Source organism: Triticum urartu, unplaced genomic scaffold (assembly GCF_003073215.2).
Source record: "Triticum urartu cultivar G1812 unplaced genomic scaffold, Tu2.1 TuUngrouped_contig_9710, whole genome shotgun sequence".
Taxonomy (NCBI): Eukaryota; Viridiplantae; Streptophyta; class Magnoliopsida; order Poales; family Poaceae; genus Triticum; species Triticum urartu.
Window position 1 is genome coordinate 83 of NW_024120782.1, and position 15,740 is coordinate 15,822.

Sequence of the window (15,740 nt, forward strand, 5' to 3'; positions counted from 1 at the left end):
TCCGCCTCGGAGCTTGGTGCATGGGGTTGTAGCTTGCAGACCTGGTTGGTTCCGACACCTATGAGTGGCGCGCGTCGGAGGAAGAGGCGACTTGTCTTTGCTTTGTCCGGCGGGGAGAAGAAAGGGGCGGCGCCACGCGTCTTTGCTTCGGTCGGACGGGGAGAACAAAGAGGTGGCGCGACTTTGCTTCGGTTGAGGTATGTATAACACCCGCGGGTTTGTGCTCAATTTGGAATGGAGTAGGATCAGGTGAAATTCATGGCCATTTTGCATGCATTTTATAGATGGATTGGAGTTCATCCTCGTTGTCTTCGTCCGATGATTCGTACATAGAAGAGATGATCCCTTGACGATGATGATGACAACCTAGTGTTGTTGTATCTCGTCGACGAATTTGAGGCGGGGCCGAAGAAATCGTGGCGTGGATCCATGGTCGGCTGGCTATGCATTCCCCGCAACCGAGCTCTCGGTGACAAGATGCTCATGAAAGACTACTTTGCTGAGATACCGACATATCTGGCTCACCTCTTTCGTAGATAATATCAAATGTATATGTCACTTTTAGTTCGCTCGTCAAAGCTTGCGAGCAAAATTGACGTTTCTTCGCTCAGTGTAGGAATGCCCCCGTTTTGATTGGCTTTAGTGCATATAAAAAATTCGATGGCGATGAGAGTGATTGCATATGGTGTTCCCGCCCACTATGCAGATGAATATCTTCGCATTGGCGAAGATACCACCATCAAATGTGTCAGTGTCTTTGCGAAGACAGTCATCCGGGTTTTTGTCCCGGGGTACCTTCGAACTCCAATTGAAGCAGACACAAAGAACCTCATGGCAATGAACGGAGCAAGGGGATGGCCGGGCATGCTAGGTAGTATTGATTGCATGCATTGGAGGTGGAAGAACTTCCCGGTGGCTTGGGCAGGGCAATACACCGGTCACAAACATAGACTCACCATCGTGCTTGAAGCCGTGGCTTCACATGATCTATAGATCTAGCATTGCTTCTTTGGTTTGCCGAGGTCTCTCAATGATATCAATGTTCTGCAACGATCTCATTTGTTTGCTCAGCTAGCTAGTGGCAAAGCTCGGGCTTGCAACTATACAATCAATGGCCATGACTATACCATGGGGTATTATCTTGCCGACGGTATTTATCCATCATGGTCAACATTTGTGAAGACCATTAGTGACCCTAAAATCAAGAAGCACAATTTTTTTTGACGAAACACAAGAAGCTTGCCAAAAGGATATTGAGAGGGTATTTGGTGTGTTGCAAGCTCGGTTTGCCATTGTTCAAGGTCCTGCTCGCTTTTGGGATAAAAAATCACTCAGAAATATCATGATTGCTTGTGTAATTTTACACGACATCATCGTTGAGGATAAGAGTGATTTGGGCTTGGAGTACAACTATGACAATGTTGGTAGCCGTGTGAAGCCCACCAGGGACGCAAAAGAGATCAGTGCATTTCTTAAGACCTACTGGAAGATCGAGAACCGTGATTCGCACAACCAATTCCAGCACGATCTCATTGAGTATTGGTGGCAACTCTATGAGCGAAGATTAGATCCCCATTTTTCTTCATTTCTATTCGTGTGAGATATGCCGGCACTGTGTTCTAATAATTATTTGAATTGAACATTTGTTGTAATAAAAACTATTATTGTATTGTGAATTGCTTTTCGGACCATTTATATGTATGTTGAATTTATATTATGATTTCATTTGGTTGATATCATTGAAATGTGTAATGTGTTTGATGCTATGCAAAATTTAAGGTAGTGGGATGCATTTGCGGGATTTGTTCCGCAGGAGCGCTCGCGGTACCGTAAATTTTTTTATGGGCGCCCTTATACGCGTTTCGTGAACCGCACTGATTGCGGGATCTGCTAAAACTGGCGTAACATATACATGTTACTAATTACTAGTCTAAGTTACTCCGCATTATGACCAGCCTAACCCGTCCAAGATAACGCCTTATTATTGGTGTTTTTTTCGTTTACAAGACCTATTGATGAAGGCTTTTTTTAACTCAAAGTCATTACTTTTAACACAATGCTGGCATATCATCTTGAGAGCACCAATACCCTAGTGAGCTGGAATACCACTGTTCTTTTAACCATCCGACCACAGGTTGGTTCGCAACTTAAAATTATTATTTTTAATAATGAAAAAAGTGAGTATGTTTTTACATTTATGTGGACCCACCCCACCACGTGTGTGACATGTCCGTCATCTCTACTCCTAATGTCTCAGTTGGTAGGTCGCGTTTCGGGTTTTATTTTCGTCCCACCATTTTCGTCCGGTTTTTTTTCGTCCTCAATCCCACCTCCCACTTCCCGGTACCAAAAAGAAAACCAACCAAAACCAGGTAAAAAGGGAGCGATGCCTCCGGTCCTCGCACTCGCATGCCTCAATGAAAAAAGACCAGCGAAAAAATCTCTACTCCTAATGTCTCAGTTGGTAGGTCGCGTTCCGGGTTTTATTTTCGTCCCACCATTTTCGTCTTGTTTTTTTTCATCCTCAATCCCACCTCCCACTTCCTAGTACCAAAAAGAAAACCAACCAAAACCAGGTAAAAAGGGAGCGATGCCTCCAGTCCTCGCACTTGCATGCCTCAATGAAAAAAGACCAGCGAAAAAAGACCTATGAAAAAAGACCTACGAAAGAAAAAACAAGGACAAAAAAATCAGGCGACTCGCACGCACCAGCGAGGCCTCCAGATCCCTTCGCCACCGCCCGACGCCGCCAGCCCCGTCCACCTCCCTGGCTCCCGGCGGCGCCCGCTCCCCCTCTCCTCCTGCGATTGAAGGTTGTGGTTTCAGTTTCGATTCTTCTGTTCAATTCAAGGTGATTCAGTAATGTTCTGCGTACAAAGTGCTTCATATTTTTGCGGCGAAAAACAGTGGGTTGGCGACAGTTCAGACAGTCAAAATTCTCCAGTATTTTTGCCTTTGATCCCGTTCATTCATACATAGTCAGACTCAATAAGAATTAGAGGAAGTTGGAAAAAGGTTTGCTAGGTCTATCCGGATATATTTGCTTTCGCCTAGCAGCCTATACATGTCAGATTATATATGAAAAGGATTGTGCTATATTACCATGTTACGAAGGTAGAGCTGGGATATGTCTTTCTTGAACTGTGTGCACATGCTCATGGTGGAGGTGTGATTCTTCAGTGGCTATATTTTGGTGTCAACTTTTGGTTGGTTTCATTTCAAGATTGCTAGGAAAATCGGAGGTTGTGTTTGCATTCTAGACGTAATTATCTTGGGAAGTACCTCAAATGAACATGGAAGTTTTGCTTTTGAAGTGATCTGTTTGAAGGTTCTTTCAACTAGAGTGAAGAAACTATTGGATTGTGTCTGCAAAATTAGTTTACTGCTGCTGTGTTTTTCTGGAGTGGTATGTCAAGGTCTATTCAGATGCTGGTTACTGTGTGGGATTCTACCAATCCTTCTGATCACTAGCTTGTGCGTTTGATTTTCTACATGGATATTCGGTTGGGCTTCAGCCGGTTTCATGCTCTGTCCGGTGTTGGATTAGTCTTAGCCTGATAATTAGTACTCTTATTGTAATCTGTAGCCATGTTTTTATGATTAGTATGTTCTAATGCAATTTATGTTGTACACAACTGTCAATTATGCATCTGTTCTGATGTTGCTTACTGTAACCGATGTAATTGTTGAATGATATATGGATGCCATAATTTAGCCCTTCGTCTTCATTTTGTTTGGTGTATAAAAGCTGTAACCAAATAGCAACTGAATTTCATAGCGTGATGTTCTTTTTTCCTGCATAAGTTACATTTTTATTCATTGTTCATCCATGCAAATTCAGTGGATATTGTTGGGAACATCCTGCTTTTGTAGTTCTCATCATCTCAAGTTAACAATGATGACTTTTGACCTAACATTTTGAACTTTGTTACGTTATCCATCGTTATGTTGTCCGATCATCCGTTTAATCAGTTTAACTGTGAAATATGGTGCTTGTTGTGCTGTCCATATGCAGAAGATTAATTTTAATTATCACATGGGGTGCTTGCATTTAATCTTGATTTCACATATATCATTCATGAGTATCATATTATGTTGCTATTTTACGTAGTTTGGTATTAAGCTTGAAGTTCATGTTAATGTGAGGGTAATACTGTGAGATAACTATGTTAGTCCATATATAGAGTTCTATGTTTGAATTATTTACAGTCTGCTTTTACTCTTGAGTTCCCAACCTAGTTAGTGTCAGTTAAGATCTTATACTGTTCATGGAACACCTTATATGATCTGTAACAGTTTTGAGCAAGTATTCAAAGGCAATATAGTGATAAGTGGCGTTGGTCTAATCGTAGTTCTACGCGTATGTTGTTTACAATTTATTTTCACTCTTATAGTTTCCACCTTGTCAGTGAATTAAGATTCTAGTTCTGTTTTTGGAACTTGATTAACATGCAATAAGTTCTGATTTAACACCCCCCCCCCCTCTGGTTGAGAATTGAGATTATATGGCACATACTGCAACTTTCAAGCTTGGTAGAAGATTTATTTGCATGTGATTTAGCTTTCCTTCCCTCCTTATTTTGTTCAGATGATAAGCATAAGCATGGTATGTACGGTAATTTTCAGGTGCCTTGTTTTCAAAATAAAAACATTTTATTATGCTGTGAGATTATTTGAATAACTACTTGTCCCTGATTCGTTGTGTTGTATTCATCTCTTAGGTCTGAACAGTGCAGTTGTTGTATATGACCTGATGTTCCTTTTGCGTCCTTGGATGTGGGCTTCTGTTTGTTTACTAGTTCTTATTAGCTCAGCAACTAGCTGAGTCTTATCCTCTTGACTAACTAGAGCAGTCTTAACAGAAAATACGATTTATTTGTTGTGCTTAACTACTCTTAAATTGTCTGCATGATCTAGTTTTGACGCTTTTTCCTGAATAATGTAAATAATGTTGTGCCGTTTAACTTGTTACTTGAGTTCCAATTCCTACAGTTCTAATTTTCTTTTGCTTGACATAGAATTATGCTATCTGTTGAAATTATTTATCTTGCTACTGGTCACTATTCACATGATTTTTTAATGGTTAGGATGATGTTACGAGCCAAGTAGGTGTTGCTACATTCTACGCTTTATTATTTAGTTAGATAGAAGTCACCTGGAAAATACATCATAGGGGTTTTAATTTCTCAGCCTTGGTGACCAGTTGTATATAAGTTGGTAGCTTTTTATTTTAGTTCAAAAAACTTGATTTGTTCATATGAGTTCTTAGTTTCCTTTTAAGCCTGTTATGCTGTACATGTGTCTAAATAGAATTTTCTGGCCTATCGGTATTTGTTGTTTGTACTGCATTTTCAGTTTTTTGCTAATAATAAATGTTTGGTCAGTCTTGGTATGCCCCTAACCCTCTTGTTGTTTTGTTCTAGTCTGGATTTGAGCTCTGTTCCCTATCCCCATGTTGCACCGCTTTAAGATATTTTAAAATCTTTTGATGTGCTGCGTGTATATCCTTAACAAACTCAAATACATTTTTATTCATCGCCAGGTAATACCTTACAAGTTTCTTTGTTGAGAATTAGGTGGGCAAGCTAGTTCGTACTGCCGTTTATTTCATGTTTGCACATCTTATTGACACTGTTGACATAGAGATTTATTTTGAGAAAGAGTTTGTTTAGTCTTGATCGCTATGTAGTTCTGTGCAGTTCAGTCACCATCTTGTACGTTGTTAATTTATAATGTTAAATAACTTATGTGTACAGTAAACAATCTTTTACTGATTCTACTTGTGATCCAATTACTAAGTACTATACTTGTACGTGAATGTCAAATTGATTTGTACCAGATTGTTATTAGACAGTGTTTTTCTTTCCTCATCTGTTGCATTTTGAATGACAATATAATATATGTTGTTTTTTTCAATCTTTACTGTTGTGTTGTTAAAAATGTATGTTTCTCCTATTTGTATTTTGTTATGGCGCTGCTAGAAGGAGGGCGCGAGAGGGCCGGCCGGGGGCCTTTTGCCCACGGCCGGGCAAGATGGAAGGGATTTCCTTCTTAATTCTTGCTTGACTAGATTGATACATCTCCTCCCCTTATATAGAGAGGTTTACTTGACTCCCCAGCAAGGCTTACTTGACCCCTAAGCAAGCGACCCTTATCTCTAATTAACCCTAAGACTAACAGGCTATACCGCCAGCCCAGGCCCATTAGGCCCATTACGTACTCCAACAGTTCTTTCTTCTAAACTTAACAACTATTACATGCCTATAATTTTGCAAATAAGTAGCTCTCGTAGGTTCAGTAGCACCATGCTTTCCGAAATGTGAGTTCATATATTTAACTTTCTTCCAGACATCTTTTCGTGTTGTACAAACTAGGCCATACATTTTTACTCAAAGTTCATATATCATACCATTGTCAAGTTAATTTGGTACTCCCTCTATCTGTTTTTAAGTCAAAACTTTCACAATACAAAAAGTATGTAGAAAAGAAAACACCAACATTCACAATACAAAAACAATATCAGTAAGATTCATCATAGAATATATTTTCATATTGTATTTGATACTGTAGATGTTTGATACTTCTCAAAAAGAAACGGAAGGACTATTTTTTTCCGTTGTTATAGCATTGTTTTGAAAATGGCTATTTTATCTTAAATGGTGCATCGTGCATCAACTTTTTTGGCTCTGCATTGTCCCAAATTTGGTGCATGGCTGAATTTGAAGTGTGCTTGTGGTAATTATCAAGGTGTTAATTTTGCATGTTGACCTTTTGTCCCGGTTAGTTATTGGTCTCTTTTCAAAGCTTTGGCGGCATTTTGATTTGTTGAAAATAACAACTATTTGAAGAATGTTCACTCGGTTTACCGGACAGTCAAGTACCTGATATTAGTTTGGCCTTTTGATGTAACTGTAACAATTGCAAGCTTGAGAAGTTGAATTTGGTTTGGTCTGGGACTTGGGCGGTGTATTTGTTAGCTGCAGTGCACTTCTTTTTAGATCTCTATAGGTGTTGTGTATTTTCTTTAGTGCATTATGATATACAGAACTACTCCCTCCGTTTGTTTTTATAAGACGTTTCAGACAGCTTGTTTTGTATTGTTTTAAACAGTGTCTGAATGTCTAAAACGTCTTATAAAAATGAACAGAGGTAGTACTTTTTTGTATTTGACTGATTGAATCGTGCCTCTTAAAAGATGTTACAGTTCCTATTTGTAATCAATGTGTATGATTCATTTTTTGGACGGTGTGTATGATTTGTTTTGAAGTGAATCGTTTATCTTTCTATAAATGCGAGTGTTTGTGTCCATTAAAAATCTTGCGCCGGTTCTTGATTCAGTAGCACCTTACATGGCTTTGATCTGTTAATGTGGATTTGTGTTTTCATCTGGTATACAGTTCTCTTGTGTTCAGTGTGTGCATAATAAGTCAGAGTGTTGCAGTATATGCCTTCGTTTAGTTTTGTCCCTTGCAATTGTGGCAGTATCTTTCTATATAATTGATAATTTCGAACATGAATAGTTGATTGTTGAGTTTCTTCCCATATAATTGATGATTTTGAATAGGAATAGTTGATTGTTCAGTTAATAGTAAAAGTTGGGAGTGCTTATGCCTTACAATATTTCGTATCTTTGTTTCCTGAATTAGTTATCTTTCTTGGTTGGGACATGTTGTTAATTTGTGTTAATCTGACATGTTGTGTGCTATTGTGTGCAAAATGACCCCTCCAAAAGAGGCCTTCTCATTTAAGAATACTGGAATGATACAGACGGATATGTTTTGCTTTGTTTTCTTGGGTATGACTTGGATGCTAATACTTCAGATATTTTCTTCAATTTTATTCTTCAGATAGTTGAAGGTACTAACTGATTTTTTTACATTTATAAGCTTTGTTGTGATAACGTGTTCTTCAATTTTATGTTTCCTTTGTTTGCGATTTTGTCCAAAACAATTTTAGTGCCTATATTGTATGTTCATTAGCACACATCTGAAATGCAAGTTCCTACATTTTCTGTTTTTTTTTTGCTGCATTCAACTTAGCTATCAATTCAACAACTTAGCTAAACATATCAATTATATGTTCATATCAACTTTTTATCCATCGTTGTTGTGAGTATGGCTGTCTTAATTATATTAGATACTTATTTTGACAGGGTCTCAGATTTGGTGCATGTCGGAATTTCTAGTGTGATACTGTACAGTCATGATGCAAGGTGTTAATTTGTGTATGCTGACCTCATCTGCGTGAAATAGTTGAGCTAATTAATATAACTGCAATTTATGCAATTAATAGTCATGAGAATTTGCTATTTATGTTTTATTATTTTATATCGGCGCACAAGTCTTTTATGTTGGATAGATTGAGTTTTGCTTGGCGGTAGCTTCTATTTGTATGATTTCCTTTGAAAGGGATATCGTTTTGTCGATGGGTTTGTTTTCATAGCCTTGCATTTTGTGTGTGTTATTTGTGTGCAAAAAAGAGTCTCAGTAGGTCATTTTCTTAACCATTTCTGAGCATCTCATTTTGATGTGAGCTGTGTATGTTGTTTGCATCTCTATTTACAGTTTGTATTGTTTGCCCTGTTGACATGTTTCATATTTGCCTCTGTAGATTTATTCTTTATATGTGAAGCGTATGTATGGGGTGGGTGAGGGTGCGTAACACTGCCAATGCTGGTCCCAAGCCCGGATAAAAGTGGAGGGAGCACCAACTAACTATTGTATGTGACAGTCTATTTTGCGGAAGTTGTTTCTGACTTTCAGTATTCTAGAATAGAATCTAAGCGGATGTACCTAGCTGAAGATGTGGGAGCTCGTCCAGCTTGATTATGCACACAGGAAATGAAAATCTCTGGTCGCAACTAATCCTAGCATGAAAATAGGGAAGGAAATAAGAACTTGGAAGGTACAGTGATGTTCCAAACCCAAATGGAAGTTTGCCAAACTTGTCCTGAGCAGAGCCGGGGGACATTGGTGGAAGTCATCGTTTTAACTTTGTAGACTGTGGTCAACTCTACAAGTAGCACGGGCAAAATATGTGCAAATTTTCAAGCTTGGCAATTTAACTAGATGATAATCTAATTTCACGTTCTTTGTGGTACCAGAAGATCAAAAACACATGCTGAAACTTTGCAGGTGAGGTAGATGCTAATTCATTTTTAGTGTATAACTGTACTCATCGATGCCCAGTCCATGCCACAGGAAGATCACTTCATTTGTTTTCTGTTTTTCTTTTGACGAAACAACAGCTTAGCGCTCTATTTCAGCGATGAAGAGAGAGCAACGACAAAGGTTCATTTGGTAATTCTCATCCTCTCTTTACTCCATCAAATCTGCTTATGAACAACACTGTTTGAAGGAATTGTGAAATCTCCTCTGTTGGCTATTTGTACTCTGATGTCATGTTGGCGCCCTCTTTCTAAATGATCCAATGCCAGCAGAGTGGAAGCACAGAGGTGACAGGGCTGTAGCAGAAACATTTGTGATTGTATCCCGTGGTTCTTCTGGTCTGCCAGCTCTTGGCTTGGGCATCGTTGCTGTCCGGTGCCTTGCACGTCCCGCCAACACAAATAAAAGAGTAACCTTGTCAACGGGCTCCTCCGCCTAGCACAAAAAATAGTCGAAATCTCTCTGACGCAGTCGCCAGAGATGCAGCCAGAAACAAGCCTTTGTTAGACGGATTCGCAATGCCAACATCCTAGCTTGGTTCAGCTCAGCACGAGTGCACGACACCAGAAACCGTACCACTTGGCGGGTGAAACGACGCTCCAGCCTGAAAGAACTAGTCAAATTTCTCTCTTCTTCTTGCTTTGTCCAAGACCCCAAGGTGTCCAAAACCTGTGTTGTTCGACACGAGAGCGATCAAGCTTGAGAAGCAGAGCAAGATCATCAAGATGGACCACCTTTCTCTCCTCGTGCTGCTCGTCGTCTGCTTGTGCCTGGCCATCCATCTCCAGGGCGCCAATACGGCAACTCCTCCAACAATGGCGTGGCTGGGGTCGCCGGCCCGGGCTACTCCTCGCTGGGCGTGGCCGCCGCTGCGCTCGTTTTTAACTGAAGATGACCTCACCTGAGCTCCTCGAGTTAGCTGTTGCCTGCTTTTGTATCATTACTTAGTGATGTTCTTGAATAAATATTTAAATATATAACAGGTATTTTTTTGCGAGTGAAATGTATAATGGGTATTCGTCAGGGTTTGGCTACCGGGCGAAAATTTGGATACTGTCTGGTATCCGCGTTTCTCGCCACCCCACAAGATTTGCATATACCGAGCAAAAAAATTGAAATATTTGAATTTGAACAAAGAACACATAGTTAACTAAGATAGAAATTGTGATATAACAGATAAGCAATGATGGTCCAATGGGCCGTGTATTCGGGCTCCATCTATTTTCTATGGTTTTGAGTGGAGCAGTGGCTCACGGGCGATCTTCTCCCATGACGCGATCAAGTGATTCTTCTACGTGACTCCCTCTGCCTTCGCTCCCTCCTCCGTCTCCGGTTCCTGCGCTTGGGGTGAACAAGAGGGGTCCTAGTGACCCTACCCGCCCTTGGTGCACACGTGTGGTTCAAGGGTTGGGGTTTTTTAAGGGGGATCGCCGGAGATGGCAAGTTCAGCGGCGACTGGAAAAGAGAAGGAAGGTGTGGAAAAGATGATGAATCCGATGGATAGGGAGAGTGCAAAGCTAGTTGTGGATGATCAAGAGGAGGAACAAGGGGAACCGATAGTGGCGGTGGTTGGGAAGGTGTTGCATGTCAACACCATTACTGATGCTCTTCGTCCTGCCTAGGGCAACTTGAGGGGTCTCTCATTTAGCTCAGTCGGGGGACAACATGTTTGTGGCAAGTTTTGAAGGAAAAAAAGGACAACGATGGGATCTTTGAGGGAGGTCCGTGGATGGCGGGGAAACACGCGGTTGTGTTGTTGATTTTTGATGTGAGATCGCGGCCCTCAGACCTCAAATTTGAGATGATGCAGATCTAGACAAGGGTGATCGATTTACCCTTCAATCTTCGATGCCCTCCATGTCTAGAAAAGATATCAAAACTTCAGGAAAGGTCATTGGGGTATATGTGGACGCAAAGGGCTTTGCCTATGGGGAAGCATTGAGAACACGATTGTGGATTGATGTGCCCGAGCCATTGATGAGGTGGGTTCGGCTAGAATCAACAAGAACAAAGGAGGATGTGTTTTATGATATCCATCATGAATCATTGCCTTATTTTTTTTCTCCCACGGTTTGTTTGGGCATGCAGAACTGTACCGTCTGACACCGTCAGAAAGAGATAGTCAGGGGGGACTTTCGTATGGTGAGTTGAGGATGCCAACTTGTAAGAAAAGTTGGGGAGTGCGCCGTATCATGGATATGGAGATCCTTTGGGATCTCACAACGAATATGAGAAAATGGGAGGAGGAGCAAGTAAAAAAAGGGAGGAGGTGACACCTCCAAATAAGTTGGGCAGTAGGAGGGTTACAGTAGCGTTGTGCCAGTTTAATGCTAGGGGCGACGTCGTAGCTAGCAGAGGTGCACCCTTTCAATGGGGCCCGGGACATGGCATAGACACTCTTTATAGGTGTGTGAACATGGATAGAAATATAGGGAATGGAAATTGGGGGTGGGGGATACACTCCTCATGTAGGTGGATCAGGAAACCTTAAATAAGAAAAAGACTAATGAGGCTGAGGTGTCCAATGATTTCATGGAAGATAGCAGATATTTTTGTCTCGTAGACCTAATCTTATTCACATGCATAGCCACCTTGGTGATTGGAAGTCTAAGAAGATCAGAGATGTTAGACGCAAATTAAAAAGGTCCGTAAGGAGTTTGAGAGAGGGAAGAGTAACTCCTTGTATCGGGGCTCGTCACCAGGTGAGAAGGAGTTGGCTCGACAACATAATGAACTGTTATAGTGTGAGGAGATCATGACACGACAAAGATGACATGTTGATTGGTTGCAGGTTGGGGATCAAAACACATGATTCTTCCATGCCTAATCAACTGCGTGACGGGCACACAACAAGATTACTACACTGGAGGATGCTCAGGCGATGGTGTACGAAAGCAAAGAAGCCATTTTTAATGTTATTTACAAGCTTTGCTCTATAGTGTTGGCTAACTGTCTTTTGTGAAACATTGCCCTGCCATAATGTGAGATGTTTCCAATGCCAATAAAAAGTAACTCACCCAATGGTATTTAACATCCATAAAACTGCCAAATAAAGTGTGTCCTAGTGAGATTTTAGATGAGATCATTTCCAAGGAGCAAAGTGCTTTCGTTCCAGGGCGGCTCATTACTGACAACACCATCACAGACTATGAGTGCATCCATGTTATGAGAAAGAAGAAAGGGAAGCAGGGTTGGTGTGTGGTTAATATGCCCTTTCTTCAGGCATGTAGAATGTTACCTTCAATGTTATCCCCCAAATTCTTGGGTGTGGCTGTGCACTCATATAATGTACATAAAATGCCTTCAAGGTCCATACCAAATGAAGAACCATCCGTTCAGTTTTCTTGCCTAATTTTGAGCTTTAACACATGTGTTGTGTAAAAAAGGCAAAAAAACCGAGTATGAAGGTTCGCATGTGTTTATATCGTCCAGTTATTTTGCATGTGTCTGTGCTAAGTTTTTTTGGCAAAAAACTGAGTACGAATGTTCACATGTGTAGTATAAAATGCATTCAAGGGCCATACTAAAAAAAGTCCCATCCGTCCAATTTTTTGCTTAATTCTTAGGTAGTGGATGCTTGTGAGTCAACATCTTCACAAAGTCCACAACCGAGTATGAAGGTTCTATCACATGACTCTTATCTTATGAAGAGTCTTCGCTATTTCTCATCATTTTGACTGTCTCAACCAGATTAGGTTCTGATTTCCAGCAAATTACCTTGTTTAAGGAAATTTTTTAGATGATAGTATTGGGCGTTTAATGACTACACCTCATTTGCCCCCAAGGAATCGTTTTCCGTTATTGTACTAATCCCTTCTATCAGTGGGTTTTAAAATAGCGTTCCATGCATCATCTCTTCTTACCTCCTCCTTGGTCGATCTACGGAATCCCGGGTTTCTGTGGGCCTTGGAACGAGATGAAGACAAAAGACAACTCCCTTGCGAATCATACATACAGATAATGTCGATTAGGTAAAGTCATCTAATGACTCTGTGCACAAATACGTAGGGTTGCAAGGCCTTGCCTCAACCCCCATTGACTTACTGAATTACTCACACATCACGATTGGATTGCAAGAAGAAATCATTTACGATGACATAAAGATGAATCATTAATTGATGAATAGTCTTACAATGCTGCCAATTGTGATGCAGCGAATACAAGCATGGCTACTCAGGGAGAATCGCTAGGGTAGTGATAGAGGTGATGACTATGGAGATAAGATGAGGAAATGGCGGCAACTAGGGTTTGTCAATGGCGTCTGGTTCTCCATTATCGCTTTCTCTGTTTCTCCTTTGCGAAGGGGCCTGGACCCCTTTTATAAAGTGTGTTGAAGTGGATACTACAGTGCTCCTGCGCGTGGTACGACCGCTGGTACGATCAGGATCACTCATACCATGCGTTGTTTTTTGCTCTGTTGCCCTTGTGGCGACTCCATCTAGCTTGGCTTGACTCCCACATTGGTGTTTCCTTCTCTGTGATTATTTTCTTTCATGTTTTGGCCAATTTCCTGTGGAAACACATTAAATAAAGTTTTTCATGTCTTCCTGCATTCACTAGTCATTAGTGACAGTATCAAAGTGTTTCTCTCATATTCCAAGATTATCGAGTTTACACAATGGTGAAATGAGTGCAAAAATATCACTACCTCTGGGACCGCATCGTCTTGGAATGCGAGAGTGGTAGTCTTTCGAGCATCATGACTGGTCGACATAATCAGACATCGCCTCGCGGACCGCCCAGAGAAGGACATCTATTCCAATGGCCTACTCACCATATTTGGTAATCATCCGATGTTGCTCCTCTTTGGTGAGGCATATGACCGCATACTCTGCCGCGACCACCAATATCCTTCAAGGTGGCATGCGAGGAAGCAATCTCTTTTATCTTCACCAACTTCACGGCATGGTCGCCGCATGCGTCTCAAACATCCCGTTCCATCCTCTACTGTCGTCCATCTTCACAAAACCATACAAAGATGTCATTATTCATAAAAAAAGAAAAAGCAACATGTAACATATAGAACACTACATACCACACATTTGTGAATATTTACACACATGTCCACATTTTAATAGAAGATATTTTTTTAACTAACTTATTTTTATTTTAGTTTCCTTACATTTCCTTTTTCTTTTATTTTATTTGTTTATCAATCTTGCTAAAATTTACTACGTACACATCAATTAACCTATATCTATACAAATTAAAATGCTATATCTATTTGTGTGAATGCTCAACTCGGGATGTGGGATGCCGGTCGGTGTCCAGTTGGGCCGACGTCGGGGTTGGTGGTGATTGCCGGCATTAAAGTGGTGGAGCTCGATGGCGGCGGTGGCCGGGATGGAGGTGCTGCCAGAGGTGTGGCATTGCACATTGTCGCAGATCACTGGCGGCATCAGGGTTGAGGCAGAGGAGGGCGGTGGGGATGAGGTGGTTGAGGGCGTCGAACCGTGCTTAATTTATAATAGGGAGATGAAGGGGGGCATGAGCACGAAAACATCCAAATGTAAGTCGTGTGTCTTCTCTTGGTTACTCGGCTTATGGGGAGATGAAGGGTTTGGCAATTTAAAAAAATAAAAGGAAAAGTGTAAGGTGGGTGCGCCCTTAGAGAGCACTCTACTTATAGCTGTCGCTGACATGGAGCCGTTAAGTGATGCGGGCATGGCCAGGTGGCAGTTACTTTGCCGAGCCAAGTGTATGCTTTTCCCGGAATATACCGAGAGCTATGTATAAGTCAAGTGTTTTTTCAGTGGTTCTCGGCGTATTGCCATGTGTGTTCTCATGTGTACTCGGCTTACACAATAATAAGACGAGTGTCCGTGGAACTTACGAAGAAACACTAGAAAACATGTGTTTTTTTCTGTAGTGTTGTGTTTTCAGCCGCCGGATGAAGCAACCTGCACATCCTTTATATACCTAAAGGTGTCACCTATAAATTTTTGTGAAACTTAACTTGGTCGACTTAAAAACTGCATCGAAAAGTGATTTTAAATGGAAATTTTATTATGACGATATAACACATAGATATATACATATATAGTATTTGAACACCATGAATTTTGCACCGTGAAATACAAGGTGAAACATAAACACACATTTCGTCTCTTTGTATCTTTTTTTTGAGGAATTGGCAGTTGAGCTGCCTAAATATATTAAGCAGAAAAAACACGAAAAGGTCGCATTACAGAGATGGGTTTAAGGTGTCCCACACCAAAAGGAAAAAGGCACAAGGATCAATCAGGTTCTGGCTCAGGAGAGTTCTCAACATCAGATAGCCAATCGGCAGAGAGGGATGGCAGTATGATGTCTTGCTTGATTAGATGAAGAAGAGCAGCCTCCTCCTGCAACGATTTGTGCTCAAACACACGGCGATTGCATTCCTTCCATATATCCCAAGAGGTGTATATAGCAGTCTTCTTGGCTCGACATCTGAGGTCAGAGGTTATGTTATTCCACCAATTTGTGGCCAGAACGGGCAGGCCCATGTCGTTGGCCATGAGAGCCACCTGTCCCGCTCTATCTTTGTTTGCTAGTTGCCACCTGTCCCGCTCCAACCGCCGCGTCCCGTCC

At 41.1% G+C, this 15,740-nt stretch overlaps 1 long non-coding RNA gene across 1 annotated transcript; it reads left to right on the plus strand.

Annotated features, from left to right (window-relative positions):
• The first annotated feature begins 2,811 nt into the window (after nucleotides 1-2,811).
• On the plus strand, nucleotides 2,812-10,162 carry LOC125532360. Its single transcript, XR_007294038.1, has 2 exons — nucleotides 2,812-9,134; nucleotides 9,248-10,162. It is a non-coding gene; the product is annotated as an uncharacterized LOC125532360 (long non-coding RNA).
• Nucleotides 10,163-15,740: the final 5,578 nt, after the last annotated feature.